Genomic DNA, 17,492 nt, shown 5'->3' with positions numbered 1-17,492 from the left:
GAGACTCTTTGGAGCCAGTTCTGTTGTGCAGCATAGCAGGGTTCCCGAGTGGAAATCCACTTGACCGCAAATGGAACCAAAAGCAGCAATCACCGAGCAGGTCCTTACAGTCTGGGTTGAATGCAATTTGATCTTAGATGCCGAAGAGCAGAGTTGGCCTATGTAGCCATGCTACTTTATAGACAGCTGGCTCCTGATAATGCCTTGATCCATAGAAGTTATTAAATATTTTGAATGTAACCGCCTTGCTAAGGAAGTGATGGTGGAGAAGGAAAGAGGAGCATGAATTTCAAAAATTTCCAGGATGTGAAATTGATACCCCCATCCCACCCCCACCCCAACTGGCTGTCTCTGAAAGAGCAAACGCATTTAGCAGTAGAAAAGGCCAGCCGGGAACTTCCCGGCTCCTTCCTTGTCCCTCATTCCTTCACTGGCACTTGTCTGTCCCCAAGGACAGCCCCACTTAGCTTTTAGATTTATCAGTGAGGATAACTGGGCAATTAGGAAGTAAAGAATGTTCCTATCCGAGTTCCAATTTATCATAAAGCTAATTGTCAGATGCTTGTTTGTCCACAGAAAAAAAGTCCAAAGACTGGTTCACTGTTGGGCTTAACACATTTTGCTCTGTGGCCAACCTGACTAGACAAAAGCTGACTGTCTGTCCAGCACCTTCGCTTCTTCTTCACCCTGACATGCATTCCTCATGCCATTCACAGTAGCCCAAACAAGCAGAGCGAATGAAACACACCAATTTGTTGCTTATTAGTTCAGATGAAAGGCTCGGTTGATAGGGGGATAATTAGCGCTTTGTTCTAAATGAGCTTACAGGATTATCTCTGGGTTTTAGTTCTCCATGCCATCTTTGTCCCCAGGTGCCACACATAATCCCATGTTGGCTAGAAGCAGGGCTTGGCAAGCGGGGCATTTGTGGAGGTGTACCAAGGCAGAAAGGATCGGCCAGTCAGTCATTGCTATTTTCATTATTCAGCAGCTACTTTGGGGAGGTCATCGCGCTGTCTCTTACAGAGGGTCAAGGTGCTATGCCGTCAAGTGGCGTACAAACTTGCCAATAGCCACTAGGCCATGTATGATCTGTCTCAGATGAAGTCCCAACTTCTTTGGTTTTGTTTTGAGGTCCTAAGAAGATGGAGAATTGGCAAGGTGAGCAGGAACACAGGGATGGAGTCGTCGGCAGTGAGTAGGATGGAGATCTAGTCCAAGGGTGGGAGCACCCAGGATGGAACAGATTATTTGGCACAGATGATTGGACAGGGCCACTTGGCTTTGAAGGAACTGAGGAGAGAGGGGAGATGTTGGTCCTTGGGTTGGTGAGGGTGTTTTATTGGTTGATTGGTTTGCTTTGGTTTGGTGCTCACATATGTTTTTATTCGCTTACCTAAAAATACAGTGCTTCAGGGAGGTGTGAGAAGTAGAATGGAAAGGGCCACACTCCTATTTTCTACCCTGGCGGATATTTGAGAAATTTAAAAAATTCCATCTAAGAATTATAATCAATATTTGTTTCTACCCAAAGAATACCAGAGGGTCTCCACCTTTTATTGAAAGAGTGACAATAAAGCAGAACGGCAGGATTTTACAAAGAAACGTTCTACTCTGTGGCACCACTTCGAGAACCCCTGGATAAGAACACAGCGGGGCCGGGGGGGCGGCGGCGGTGGTGGTGGTGCGCTGACTTTTCAGGTTAAACCATTCGGAGATTCCTAAGGCACAAGATACTTGCCACGCGTGCCGTAATGTGAAAGCTCTAAAGGGAGGGAAGTACCTTCTCATCCAGAGAGATCTGTATCAGCAGCTGCTGACTCTTCCCATACAACCACACTGCCCCTCGTGCCTTCTACTTTACATTTAGGCCTCTGCTTATCTGTAAATGCTATGTCAGATTGGCAAAAAGGCAAGAAATCGATGGCAGGTTGGGAAAAATCATAAAACACCAAGAATTAATACATGGAAATGTTCTATTAGGCCACAATAATTAGTTGTGCCATGATGGTAATAATAGAAATATTTTACTGTCTTAAAAATAATATAGTTCTTGATCAGATACACTAAATTACTGCCTGTAGTAGTAGCAACACTACCATAATAAATCTAGCTTTTATTTTAGTCTTATATAGGTATATGTTATAATTAAAACAGACTCTCAACTGGTTCTTCCAGGGTAGACCCCTGCTGAAGATCTGCATGTTCTGATTGCTGATTCTGAGACACTAAGTCAGAATTTACAGTTTAATAAGATCCCAAGTGCTCTTTATACACATGCATCCATAAGAATTAATCAACTAGGGATCTTACTAAAGTGTAGATCCTGAATCAGTATGTCTGAGGTGGATCAAACCAGAGTGAACCAGTTCAAACCCTGGTTTACAGTATCAACTAACATAGGTTATTTGGGGGTTTTCAAACCAGATAGCTACCCAGCATTCCTACAGAAGAGCACATGAGAGAAAATTTAAAGTAACAATTAAAAAGTCAATGCCCAAACAGTACATGATGAGAAATGTTCCTCCTACAGAATGTTGATGCTTCATAACACGGTCAAGGGTACATATGTAATTATTAACTGGTTCATTAATACACAATGGACCAACATGACTCTAAGTTGCTCATTTTAACAACCAAGCTATCAAAATATAGTCAGTCCTGAAAGGGCTGAATCACATCGAATGATCAGAGCACCTCTGTATGAGAAAGGCTGTCCTCTAAGCCAACCTCCCATTCAGTACATGACACTCTTTATAATATCCCTACCACATTTGTCACCTGCCTGCATGAAACCTGATACCTACAGTGACAGGGACTTCACTGCATCCCCCGGGAGACTTCCCCTTCCATCTCTACATAACTCTGATGCGTCCATGATGAATGTGAACATTGGACTAAACTAATCAGAGATTGACCTTGGCAGGGAAAGCTGGGGGAGGAAGAAAAATGTGGACCATATCAAGATCTCATTCCTAGGAGTCCAAGAGATTACATAAGTCTGGGACATCATTGTCTGTATATCTGATCTAGAGAATTCTTGCATGGCACCAAATAGCAGAGATTGAGCTCAATCGGGAAGCAGGTCAGAAAGCTGATAAATTCTGATGGAACCAAAGGCAAGACAGCAAAGTTCTATAACATGAAGGAGTCTCCATGATGTCACTGGGAAAAACTTAACTCTTACATTCTACCACCAGGGAACCATGTACCATCTAGCAAGCAAATTGTCCTTGGGATAGCTTGCACGTATTGAAGGAATTGCGTCAGCATTGAGATGAAAAACACCAGGGACTCGCCATGTGAGGAATCTCTACCCGTTTGTAGGTGTGATGGCATCTTACAGTCCCCTCCTCTTGAGCCAAGATGTGGGCTTAAAGGGCTAAACACCCTGGTACTTCACTTCTCTTAGACCCTCAACCCCATGAAGACCTACAGAAGTACAAAGGAAGAAAAAGAACATTGTGGGCAGCCAGCTGGGAAGTTTTTCACCTAAAAATAATATGAATGATAAGAACTTGGCTGCCAGATGAAAGACCAGTGGTTCAAAGCCACCAGCTGCCCCACGGGAGAAAGTGTTGGTGTTTCAGTTGAGGGGAACCATTGACGTTGATACTGACTGACTGCCATCTGGTTGATTCCAATTCCCAGAGGCTCTAGCGGGCAGAGCAGAACTCACTCTGAGGGGTCCCCAGGCTGTCAGCTTTACAGAAAAGAAGACGACTCCGCCTTTCTTCTATGGAGCGGCTGGTGGGTTCAAACCACTATTTGGTTGATAGTCACATCCTTAAAGGCCACTGCACAGTAAGTGCTCCTGTTGAAGCACTTAGTATGACTTCATATGAAAAATAACGAGGAGAGAAGGACTTGCAAAGGTGACTGAATGGAAAAGCACAAGGGAAATGCAAGATGACGAACAAAACCACAATAGAAGCGAGCCTTCAAGGTTAGCTGGCAGTCCTTGGGCACCCACAATAGAGCGAACAGGACACGTTGGTCACCGTGTGAATGGGCTGGCAGGCTTTGGGAAGATAAGGAAGAGTGGAAACATCGTCAAGGGAGATACGAACACAAAGAGAAGTTGGGGAGTGTCCCAGGGCTGGGTGCCAACATGACAGGCATTCTTGGCTTGACAAACCGGAAAGTGCCAGAGAGAAGAGAGCCTGGGTGAAGATGAAAGAAAAGAAACAGACACACCCACCTGCCGGAAAACAGAAACGGACCTAGAGCCAGAGCAGCTGATCCCCCGCATTTGCAAACGGGCTCAGCTCTAACCCACAGGAGTGACAGATTGTCAGCAACTGCTTTCAAAAGAAAGGCTGTGATCTCAAGACACAGAACATCTCTGGCTCTACACCACATGTCCCAGGGGTCCGCACAGCCGAAAAGCCTCTTCTATGGGGGGCTCAGTTAAGTGAGAGAGTTTAGCGCTGGGAATTCGTGGTTTTCAGGCAGGCTGTGCTCGAGCACGACTGTCTCCAAAAGAAGGCTTCTTGGTCTCACATCTTCCTGGAAGGAGAGCTTCACTGTGGAGATTTTGATCAGAGCAACTCTACTTTCCTAGGGACTGGGACTGGCGCTGGCCGAATTGTTGCAGGACGCAAACTCCATTTTGTCACCTGCCACTCACCGTCTCTCTCCTTTGCCTTGGCCCCTTCGCCCTCCCTCCACAAGTGTCTACCCTACTGTCTCAAGAGGTTTCTTCTCAGCTAACTCTCAACTGATCATTTGAGTTAGGCCAGAACCTCACAGAACGTAAGTCATTCATAATTCCATTGGTTGTAAAGAATTCGTGACCAGAAGTCCATAGAGTTGACCTATCTCCAACAGTGGAATGCTTACTATAGAACGAATACTTGAAAGCAAAAGATTATTTCTGGTTCTTATTCAACATTATTCATCTCATAAACAAACTATAGATCACACTTCCAAACACTAAGCTATATGTGTACCTATAAAAGCTGGCTCTTCTCTTTGGCGTTTTCACCATTACCACCTCCTCCACCACCATCACCATTACCACCCCCCCCCCACCATCATCACCATTACCACCACCACCACCACCACCACCACCACCACCACCACTACTACCACCTCCACCTCCACCTCCACCATCACCACCACCATCACCATTACCACCACCTCCACCACCACCACCACCACCACCACTACCACCTCCTCCACCACCACCATCACCATTACCACCACCATTACCTCCACCACCCTACTACCACCTCCACCACTACCTCCACCACCACCACCACCACCACTACTACCACCTCCACCACCACCACCATCACCTCCACCACCACCATCACCACCATCACCACCACCACTACCACTACCACTACCACCTCCTCCACCACCACCACCTCCACCACCACCACCACCAACTCCTCCACCACCACCATCACCATCACCATTACCACCACCACCACCACCACCTCTTCCACCACCACCATCACCATTACCACCACCACCACCACCACCACCACCACCTCCACCACCACCATCACCATTACCATCACCATTACCACCACCACCACCACCTCCACCACCACCACCACCTCCTCCACCACCACCATCACCACCACCACCACCACCACCACCACCACCACCACCACCACCACCACCACCACCACCACCACCATCATCATTACTACCATCACCACCACCATCACCATTACCACACCACCTCCACCACCACCACCTCCACCACCACCACCACCATCAACATCACCACCACCTCTACCTCCACCACCACCTCCTCCACCACCATCATCATTACCACCACCACCATCACCACCACCACCACCTCCACCACCACCTCCTCCTCCACCACCACCACCACCACCACCATCACCACCACCACCACCACCACCACCACCATTCCAGTACCTCTCCTGGTGCCTATATTCATTATCGAGTGCTGCTATAGCAGAAATTCATCATGTGGGTTGCTTTAACAAACAGACATTTATTTTCTCATAGTTGTTGTTGGTGTTAGATGTTATCAAGTTGGTTCCAACTCATAGTAGCTCAGTGAACAACAAAACAAAATATACCCGGATCGGCACCATTCTCAAAATAGTCACGTTTGTGTTCATTGTTGCAGCCACTGTGTCAATCCAACTTCCTGACTTCCTCTGCTTCATTGGCCTTCTACTTTACCAAGCATGACGTCCTTTCCAGGGCCTGCGTCTCCTGAAAACATGTTCAAAGTATTTGGGATGCAGTTCAGCTGTACTTGCTTCTAAGGAGCATTCTGGCTATACTCCCAAGACAGATTTATTCGTTCTTCTGGAAGCCTATTGTACTTTCAATATTCTTTGCCAACACTGAAAGTCAAATGCATCAATTCAGCTACTGTTTTTTTATTCATCGACTAGTTTTCACATGTGTGTGAGGCAATTGAAAACGCCATGGCTTACATCAGCTGCCCTTTAGTCCTCAAAGTGACATCTTTGCTCTTCACCTTAAAAAGCTCTTATGTAGCAGATCTGCCCAGTGCAATATCTTGTTTCATTTCTAGACCGGTGCTTCTGTGAGTGTTGATTTTGGATCCAAGTGAGATAAAATTTCTTACAACTTCAAGCTTGTCTCCATTTGTCATGATTTAACCTATAGGTCCAGTTGTGGGAATTTTTATTTTCTTTACAATGAGTTGTAATTCACACTGAGGTCTGCGGTGTTTGATCTCAATTAGGAAGTGCCTCCAGTCCTTCTCACTTTCAGCTGGCAATGTGTGTCATCTGCATGTCTCAAATTGTTAATAAAACATTTCCTCTTATCCTAATGTCACGTTCTTCTTGTGTAGTCCAGTTTCTTGGATTGACTAAGTACAGTAAATGGACACAACCTTGTCACACACCTTTTCTGATTTTAAACCAAGCAGGATTCCCTTGTTCTGTTTCAACAACTGCTTCCTGGGCTATGTTCAGATTCTTCGTAAGCATAATTGTTTTTGGAATTCCCATTTTAAGCAATATTATCCATAATTTATTTTGATCCTCACAGTCAAATGCCTTTTCATAGTCAACAAAACACAGGTAAACATTTTTGGGGTACTCTGTGCTTTCAGCCAAGATCAAAGTTATGTCTTCTTTGAGTCCACTGTTGCATAAGCAATGAGTTTGAATCCATCTGATGTAAGTGGTGATCTCCCTCATGCCATGTCCTCTGAGGCAGGCTTGCGTTTCTGGCAGCTCCTCCTCGATGTACTCTGTTCCTGTGTTTTAAAATTATTTTCAGCAACAATTATCACAGGAGATTAGAAGTTCAACTTCAGATTGCATTGCTTCACAAGAAATGTGTGTGTGTGTGTCTGTGTGTGTGTGTCTGTGTGGTGTGTGTGTGGTGTGTGTGTGTGGTGTGTGTGGTGTGTGTGTGTGTGTTGTGTGTGTGTGGTGTGTGTTGTGTGTGTGTGGTGTGTGGTGTGTGTGTGTGGTGTGTGTGTGTGGTGTGTGTGTGTGGTGTGTGTGTGTGGTGTATGTGTGTGTATGTGTGGTGTGTGTGTGTGGTGTGTGTGTGTGGTGTGTGTGTGTGTGTATGTGTGTGTGGTGTGTGTGTGTATGTGTGGTGTGTGTGTGTGGTGTGTGTGTGTGTGGTGTGTGTGTGTGGTGTGTGTGTGTGGTGTGTGTGTATGTGTGTGTGGTGTGTGTGTGGTGTGTGTGTGGTGTGTGTGGTGTGTGTGTGGTGTGTGTGTGTGTGGTGTGTGTGTGTGTGTGTGTGTGTGTTGGCTCTGGGGCAGTCTGTTTCTTCCGCTATTCCTGTGTCCTGGTTATCTCCTCATGGCATACTTAGCATCTATCTTCCCTCTTCTCTGCGCCTAAATGGTTCTTTATATGTATATCAAAAGAGATGAACTCCGACACATCATACAGTAACATTGCTTCATGCGCTCACAAAGAAAGCCCATTGCCAATGGGATTGTAACCACACTTGTCTGTCAGTGGTGGCTTGCTTATTGCTGCGCTGCTAGACAGTATGTCACCTGTATTCTAAATACCAGCAGGGTCAATGACATTGGACAGGTTTCAAAGGAGTTTCCAGACGAAGAACACATTATGAACAAGGAAAAGGTTGTCTATGTTTGAAGAATTATCAATGGACTGAATACTGTATGAGCACCAACACTGTGAAAGACAGCACCAGAAGATGAGCCCCTCCAGCTGGAAGGCACCCAAAATACAACTGGAGGGGAGCTGCCTTCTCTGAGTAAATTTGACCGGAATGATGTGGGTGGAAAAAGCATCCAGAGCCTTCATTTACTGTTGGGGCACAAGTTCAAAGGAGAAGTATCCATTAATAATAAGAACGTCAAATGTACAAAGTGTGACTCTAGGAAAATGAGAAGGCATCAACAATGAAATGGAACCCATACAGAGTGATGTCCTAGCTATTAGTGAACAGAAATGGACTGGTTTGGGCCATTTTGAATCAGACAATCATATTGCCAGGAGAAACAAATTCAAGAGAATTAACACTTCATTCATCATCAAAAAGAACTTTCATAATCTATCTTGAAATAGACTGCTGTCTGTGATAGGCTAATATCTATATGCCTACAAGGAAGTCTAGTGAATACACCTATTATTCAAATTGATATATGAACCACTAAAGCTAGTGGTGAAGGAATTAAATAATTCTACCAACATCTTCAGTCTGTACTTGATCAAACATGAAATCAAGATGCATCGATGATTATTGGTGATTGAAATAGAAAACTAGGAGACATAGAGGAAGGAGCAGTAGTTTGAAAATGCAGACCTCGTGACAGAAATAAAGCTAAGGGGTGGGGATGTTTCACATGGTAGAATTTTGTAAAACCAACAACTTTTCCATTGCAGATTTCTTTTTTCTATTGCAAATATCTATGTCTGTATATCAGCCATATATTCAATGACTGTATACATAGATCACACTATATATATAACTCATACACTTGAGTTTTTCCCATAGTACTGTCCCTGTAAGCTGTGTTCAACATCACAACAGTTTTTTGTGGCATTTTTCCTTAGCACAATTTCATAGCCGCATGCTGTTCTGCTAAATCGCTCATCACAGAAACGAAGTTCGAGCAAAACTGCTTTGATGAAAAGATTCACTGTGACCAGAGAGAACCTTCCTAGGTGATGCCACTGGGTGCACTAACTCAGAGTGAGTTGCTCAATGCTTGCTCAGCAGGAAAAATGTGTGCTACAAAAGCTCCACTTAGTGGAGGTTTTTCCCATTTTGGGGGGAGCAGGGAGGGGTACCTCCTTATAAACCGCTATATAAAAGAGTCTGAAAACTGCTTGTGTTTTATGAACAGGAGTAGTTTCAGATGCTGGAGGAATTTAGGCATTTATCCCAGGCTATTAAAGTGTGGAATATCCTGTTCCCATGTGTAGAATGCCTTCTGCCAGAGCTCAAGAGCAATTCATGGGAGAAGAGTAGGCTATGCTGGATACTTTCTGGATGGTGGCTGGCTCATCCTCACATTTGAGCAGTTGGCAGCCTCGCAGTGGATATGAAGAAAACATTGATTTGTATGGCACCCTAATGCCAAAGCTGTTTACTCAATTCTGGCAGCTTCTGCCTAGGGGCCTCTATTCCCAGGCCTTCACATAGACCTTGCTAGAGCAGATGCTCTCTGAGCTGCCAGACTGGGGGGACAGTGGAATCTGGCCAACCTCCATCCTCACGAGGATCATTGAACTGATGTGCTCCTGTTCTGCAAGCCACAGTGAAGCGAGAAAGAGCTGGAACCTGTTCAGCAGCCCTGCCTCCATTGACTGACTTTGGGCGGTTGAGTACTGCTTAGGCTCACCTTACTGGGTCAGCTCCCAACTCCTTCAGCTCATCTTCAAACTGGCGACCATCAGGGGAAGCTGCTGCACATGTGCTCCATTTATACTCACAGTAGAGGAAACAGCCTGGCTCAGGAGGGTTCACAAGCCCCCTGCCATTGAGAAGTCTCCATATACACTGGACAGCTTATATAGGAACCTCAACCCAGTTGGTTCCAGCTTTGGGGGTGAAGGAAAATCCCAGAGGCAGGATATACTTAATGACGACAGGCAAGATGAGAGGGTGAGAAAGAGATCTTGGGAGTCGAGGGGGAGGAGGAGGGAGAAATATAGAAGGAGGAAGAGGAGGAGGAAGATCCTAAGGAGTATGAGGAGGAGGAGGAAGACAGCATGGCAGTGGAGACTTTCTCTAAATGGAAGGAGTCCTGGTCCAGGAAAAGGGGAACTTTGCAGGACTCTGTGTTATAAGTTAGCTTGGAAAAATATATGATGGGGCACATTCTCCTTAGGTCAAATGCCAAGTCAAAGTGAGGATCCAGTGGGACTCATGCTGAGGATTCTGGATCAGCATGTGCCCTAGCCCTGGCTGGAACCCTCAGTGTAAAAGGCCTCTCCAGGACTCAGCTGTGGTGTTGGCAGTGCCAACTGCAGCCATGGCAGCAGAACTTCCAGGACCTTCTCTGGAGCCAAGGACAGCTTGGAGGGCTCAAATCAAATCGAGCGTGCAGCTCTTCTGACGAAGCCCTGATGCAGGTGTGCACCTAAACCTGCCAGGGCAATAGCCTGTCCCCCAGTGTGCCTGATGGTCCACGAAACAACCTGGATGACAGCCAGCATCGGCTCCTATTGCCACTAACATGGGATTTTTTTTTCATTTGAAAAGCTTATTGATTTATAAAACATTTTTGTTGGGACATAATTCACATGTCCTACAATTCAACAGTTCAATCATATCCAGAAGAGTTGTACTCTCCTCACCACAATAAATTTTTAGAACAATTCTCTCTTGTACTCCTTGTACTACATTTACTCCATCACCCCCACCCCCTGCCAGTCTTCCCGGCATTACTCCCACCAAACCCCTTAATCTAGTTACCATCTCTATAGATTCACCCATCTTGATTTCCTCTACTGGAAGACATATAAAAACACAAAAGAAACAACAACAAAAAAACTAACAACAATAACAAATTGGAGAGCATCCTCAAATGAAAGGAAAGCAGAAAATAGTAAAACCTAGAACAAATTTTAAATGGGTTAAAAGGGAGAGTAAATGATAAGGTGTTGAATTTTAACCTACACATATGTATTAGTCTGGGTACTTTAGAGAAAAAAATCCACAGAAACTCATGGATAACAGAGAGTTTTATATAAAGGTTAAGTACACATCCAGAAAACATCCCAACCCAGCGCTGCCCACGCCCACAAGTCCAACATTAACCCATATGTCCGACACCAATCCACAAAGTCCTCCTCCATCTCACAAAATACACTATGATGCCAACTGCAGGAGGAAAGCCAAATCAGTGAGTGTGTAAGCATCTCAGCACTGGCAGGGCTCTCCACACGGGTGCTCCAGCACCCAGGGCTGCATCGGGGTAGGTCCCTGCGGCTTCTCCTTGGGGATGTCTTGCAGGAAGTGAGCCTTGCCAGCTGAAGCAGGGAACTTGGTAAGGCAACTGCACCCTGGTCCAACCATCAGAAAGCAAGAGACCCGAGAACTAGAAATGCGAGACTCACTGAACCATTTATGTCTCCACTCTTCAATTAACCGCACATGTGCTTATCGACCAAGCTGGCACAATAAACTTTAACTCTCCCACCATATCTGCCATAATCCACTTTCCAGTGCATTCTGCATAATAGCAAGGCTATTCACAGCCCAGGTCTATGCTCACAGGGAATTCACCAGAAGCTTAATCCACACGCATTTGCCATTCTACAGTGAGATTTTTAATGTGCTTCAGAGTTTTTGGTTTGTTTTGAATAAGAAACAGGAAACTGTAAAAAGAAAAGAAAAATATAAGTACAGGCTTTTATACTAGACATCTTAAAACAGCTGCAAGAACGTTTTAGTTATCGAATAGAGTAGCATGGCATTCTTCTTGTATCAAATTCTGTCTTCATTATCTAACATTGCTATAGAGAAATATCAGAACTGGGTGGTTTCAACAACCACAAATTTATCTTCTCAAAGTTTAGGAGGCTCTATGTCTTCATGCTGGGTACTGGCTGCTTTCCCTTTCTGTTGGCTGTGGAGAAAGGTCCTTATTTCTGAATTTCTGCTCCTGCGTGACCTTCCTGTCACTCGTCATCGTTTGCCCCATTTCTGCTGGCTAGCTTGCATTTAACCTCTTTGATATCTCCAAGGAGATGGACTCAAGATACAAACTGCACTAATCCTGCCTCATTCACATTGCAGACACAACCCATTCTCAAGTGGGATTAAGACCACAGGCATCAAGATCAGGATTTCCAGACCCCTCCCCTTTATTTGGGGAGTGGTGGTGTAAATTAATCCATGGCACTCGTACAAAGTATTATTGCTTTTCTACTTCTTCACTCACACTGCCTCTGTTATCAAAATCTCAGCTCTCCCAAGGTCCTCCTTAATTATTACGGGGGCATCCCCTATGTACTTCAGAAGATGGCCTTTCCATTTAGCACAGCCTGTTTGCTTACCACACTGAGTCTCCATTTGCCTCCTCTCAGGGTCTTCGGTTTCCTTCCTTGGCTGGTTTCAGAGTTGGACTGTGGAACTCGGTCCCCGCACCGCTCCACTGTGGCTGGTTTGCTTCACAGATGCAGCTGGATCAGAGAGCTGTTCCAATTGCAACTTGGTGAGTAGCTTCTCTTTTTCTGGCGGAGGACAAAGCACCTGGGAGGATGGGCTGATTGCAGCAGAACACCCCTCTGATGCTCTCCTTTTCATGGCTACAATCAGAGGCATGCAACTGACGCTCTGCTGAGACTAGGAGGAGCATGGCTAGAGAGTCTGCTCTGATGCACTTCATAAGAATGCTTTTCCTTAAGACAAATATTCCAACTTCACAGCAAACAGAGAAAGGAAGCAGCACTTTGGCGTATGATAGGAGATGCTCCTAGAGGCATGTTCTACTTTGCAGAAGTTCACACAATTTTACCTGATGGAAAAATAGGACAGAAGTTCAAAACAAGTGAACTGGAAAGTACTCACAGTATTCTTTTCTTTCTCTACTCTTCAAGGAAAAAGACTTTTCTCTGTTGAGCAATCCCAGAATCTTAAGAATTTGTTCTTAGCAATGCATAGGGTCTACAACTACAGGAGAAGCCCATCAGCAGAAAGATATTTTAAAGTGAGTTTTTGACTGAAGGTTTTGTTAATTATAGCACGGATTTTAGACTGGCCACGAGAACGGTGAAGCTTTATTTGCTTGATTATTTTATTGGAAAACCAAGATAATGACATGCCACGATTTGGCAATGGTAGTTCAGGACCATAGTCTTAGGGGACATGAAAGTCAATCGGCATAACATAGTCTATAAACACAAGATTCTACATTATTTTGGTGAATAGTAATTGGAACCTTAAAAAGCTTGTAAGCGTCCATCTATTGTTCTTGCCTCAAATAAAGCAAAGAAGAATAAGGATGCTCAAAGAATCAAGGAAATGAGTAGTCTAAAGGACTGATGGACCACACTAACCTCCTCTTCCACAGCCCTGAGACCAGAAGACCCTGACAGTGCCCAGCTACCGCTATCAAAGGAGCTCTTATGGCATAGTGATTACATATTGGCCTACAAACTACAAAGTCAGCAGTTTGAAACCACCAGCTGCTTCTTGGGAGAAAGATGAGGCTTTCTAGTCCCATAAAGATTCACAGTTTTTACCCTGTCTTATATGGTCACTGTGAGTTGGAATCAACTTTGGTTTTGGACTATGAATGACCACTTTGAAAGGGTTTGAAAGAGAAGGTCCTGGATAGAGTGGTAGAAAATGTGGGGAAAAAAACTCAACATCTTAAGAAAACAAACAAGCAGGGTTATTGGTGTGATGGCGACTAGTGGAACTCCAGGAGCTATGGTGCTTAGTCAGCCTTCAGTGTTGGAACCGAACTCATTCCTGTAGCTCGACGTTCACCCAATAGATAGGCCTATAGAGGCCTGTACAGTGTACGACAACAGCAGGAAACGGTATTAAATCAAAAGAGCAGCATTTGCCCAAGGACAAAGCTCACAAAGCAAGAAGTGATAATAAAGAAGGACGGGTGGAAACAGGAAACACAGGGAGGAAATGGGGAGCACGGTTCTATTGTGGGAACTGCAATCAGTATCATAAATCAAAATGCATAGGACTACTCTTTTGATCTCCCATGTCAACCATTTACAAATTGTTTCTGTTAAAAGAAATTGGAGGGGAAATAGAAATGGATCACGCCGCCAATGAATTCCCTCTGACTGCAGACCAGGGATGTGAGCGGCCCTGCAATCACGCGGAGTGTGGTGGAAAGTGGATGATCGCAGATGCCAGTGGGCTAAACTCCATCCTCTTATCATTTGATCTCCATTTTGACCCATTTAAAATTTGTTCTAGTTTCTAATATTTTCTGCTTCCTTTTCAAATGTGATTTTTTTTCCTGTTTTACTTTGTTATTGTGGTTAGTTTTCTTTTTTTTTTTTGGTATGTTTTTCTGTATATAAAATCCAGGATAGGTAAATCTATAGAGACAGTAACTGGACAGTAATTGGATTCATGGTTTCTAGGGGCTATGGCAGGGGATATTGGGGGAAATGAGGAACTCATAACAATAAGTACAAGAAAGAAGAAAATGTTTTATACTTGATTGTGGTGGTAATTGCACAATCCTTAATATGATTAAACTATTGTATTGTATATGTCAATTATATGCCAATAAAACTTTTGAAAAACAAACCAAAACCCAAAATGTAGATGACTTATGGAATGAAAATCTTATTTGCTTTGTAAACTTGTACCCAAATTACAGTAACAAACATGAAAAAAGAAAATAATTTAAAAAATAATTTTATTGGGAGAGCTCTTAAGGATATTATAACAATCCATAATTCAATTAGATCTAATGTAATTGTACAATAGCTGCCTCCATCAGTTTCAAAACATTTTCTTACTTCTTGAACCCTTTGATATCAGTTCCTCCCTCCCCCCACCCTTTATCCGAGGAGCCCTTACTATTATTTATTTTTACTCCTTTATCCGAGTAGCCCTTACAATTATGTTCTAATTATTATTACTATTGCCATCACCTCCTCCATCCAGGGTATCAATTCCGCTACAATTCTGTTATTCGTTCTCCTCAAGTGGGGTAATACTGTCATCATTGCTATTGGGCCCCCTTTCACTCCCCCCTTCCCATACCCTCAAGGAATTATTGCTATTTATGCAGGGTTTGTCTATCTTGGATTCCATGCATAATCTTGAACATGCAAATGAACATACGCAGGTCCAACAAGATTAACGATGTAAAACTAAGACCATAATAGTCAGGGGAGGAAGTGTTAAAAGCTAGAGGAAATTTATGTTTTTCAGCAGTGTTGTATTGCAGCCGGATACATCATCCGTCCATGTGGCCCTTCTGTGGGGGACTGTCCAATTAGTTTTGGCCTCCACGTTGTCTGTGATCCTTCACGTCAATCTGATTACTTGTTTTTTAACTTCTGAAACCTATCCCTGTTGATATTGCATGAAAAAAAAAGAAAATTTAACTACAAAAAATTAAGATGAAGAAGAAGCAGAAAGAAAGAAACCATAGGCAAACAGCAAGGGATTGTGAGATTTAGACAAGAGACCAAGCAAACAGGAATTAACATATGTGATGTTTTCAAGGTGTTAAATGGAACATCACAAAATTGGATCTCAAGAAATATATAAGGTTTGAATCAAGGGGAAGAAAAAAGGTCATTGAAAATATGCTAAGTAAAGGCCTCAAGGTAGGAATGAATCTTGTATCTAATGGGGCTAATTAGAAGTTCATTCTAAAAAAGGAAGAGAAAGAGGAGTGAATATTAATTGGGAATTAGACTGCATCAGTAAAGGCTAGTCCGACTACAGAGGGTTTTGGAAACTAGACAAAGGGGTTTGTGTGCAATTTCCAAAAGACAACAAGTAAATTCTGTAGAGTGGTGAAAATTAAGGTTTTAGAAAAATTTATCTGGAGGAAGTGATTGAAACTCAAGAAACTGGAGAACTTTGTTTTAGATCCATGTATGAGAAATTGTTTCTGGTTTGGACTTGGTGGACAGAAAATGCTGAATGGAAAAATCATAGAATTTGATTATTTGTGTAGGTCTAAGGTGAGGTTGTATTAAAATATTGTTTTGGGTAGGTGTTTTAGACAATTGTGCCTCATTTATTTATTTTTACTCACTAAACTATTTTGGTGATCTACTTGATTTACATGGCATTGTGGATTACATGTTGGGCCCAACCTCAATGCTGGCAATTTAAATTCACAAGCCAAGCCTCAGGAGAAAGACAGAACGCTCCCTGTTCCTGTAAAGACTTACAGTCTTGGAAACCCACACAGACAGTTCTGCTTTGTCCTATAGACTCACTATGAGTTGGAATTGACTTAATGGGAGCGAGTTTGGTTTGACTATATTTTTGCTGCAGAGATCTCATAAACAGATACATGGAAAATCTGACCTCATGGAATGTACAGTCAAGTGGGAAAGAAACAGGCAATAAAACATAGCAAGTAAAATATGTAGCATGTAATATAGCAATGACTTCTCTGAAGAAAAGAGGATAATGAATTAATGTAAGTCAGGAATTACAGTGATAGGAATCTGAACTAAGGGGCTTGGAAAAGGAGGTAGATGTCAGGAGGAGACGGGACTTAGATAGATCAATGGTAGTATTTTCTTGGAAAATGGAATGAGAAAGTTTTATGGTATTTTAGGTAAATTAGAAATATGGATTTGGGAATTACCAGCACAGTTGTGGTAATTTACACTTTTATCTCGGGAGAGCCTGTAAGGAAGCAAGAATTGATGAAAATCTGAGAACTTACTCCTGGAAATCACTCAATATTGGGAGGATTTAAACATTTAAAAAAAAATTAATGAATCATTATACTGGGGGTTCTTACAAATCTTATAACAATACTGTATCAAACACATATGTTGCCATCAACATTTCCAAAACATTTTCTTTCTGCTCCCCCTTTCTCCCCTTCTCCCCACATCTTCTCCACCTTTGCCCTACCCTCATGGTATCACTACTCTAATTTTTCGTCCTGAGGAGGTTATCTGTCCTGGATTCTGTGCGTCGAGAGCTCTTATCTGTACCAGGGCACATGCTCTGGTCTAGCCAGATTTGTAAGATAGAACTGGGTCTTGCTGGTTGGTGGGAGGAATCACTAAAGCAGTAGAGGGGTGCTTTGTGTTTTGTTGGTGCCATACTGCACCCTGGCTGGCTCGTCCCTTCCTGGTGATCCTTCTGTACAGGGATGTAGGAGAATTTCTTGAGAGGATGAAGACATTCTGGAATCCATGGAATCCAGATGTTGTGGAGCCATAAAGGCTAGAGAAATCTCTGAAAGAATTGCTCTGAGATCACCTTTAAACTCCGAACCAAAATATTGCCCTAAAACTTCTTAAAACCAAACTAAAATAATATCTCTAGAAATAGAATGGCTTTAAATCATAGGTTGAAGGTTTAGGATGTAACATGAAAGTGATGTC

The 17,492-nt window shown here is 43.4% G+C and overlaps 1 pseudogene; it reads left to right on the top strand.

Annotated features, from left to right (window-relative positions):
- Window positions 1–10,556, top strand: part of LOC142439975 (ribosomal biogenesis protein LAS1L-like) — a 48,374-nt pseudogene extending 37,818 nt beyond the window's left edge.
- The last annotated feature ends 6,936 nt before the right edge of the window (window positions 10,557–17,492 follow it).

Source organism: Tenrec ecaudatus, chromosome 2 (genome assembly GCF_050624435.1).
Source record: "Tenrec ecaudatus isolate mTenEca1 chromosome 2, mTenEca1.hap1, whole genome shotgun sequence".
Classification (NCBI taxonomy): Eukaryota; Metazoa; Chordata; class Mammalia; order Afrosoricida; family Tenrecidae; genus Tenrec; species Tenrec ecaudatus.
This window is presented reverse-complemented; position numbering and strand designations above follow the sequence as displayed.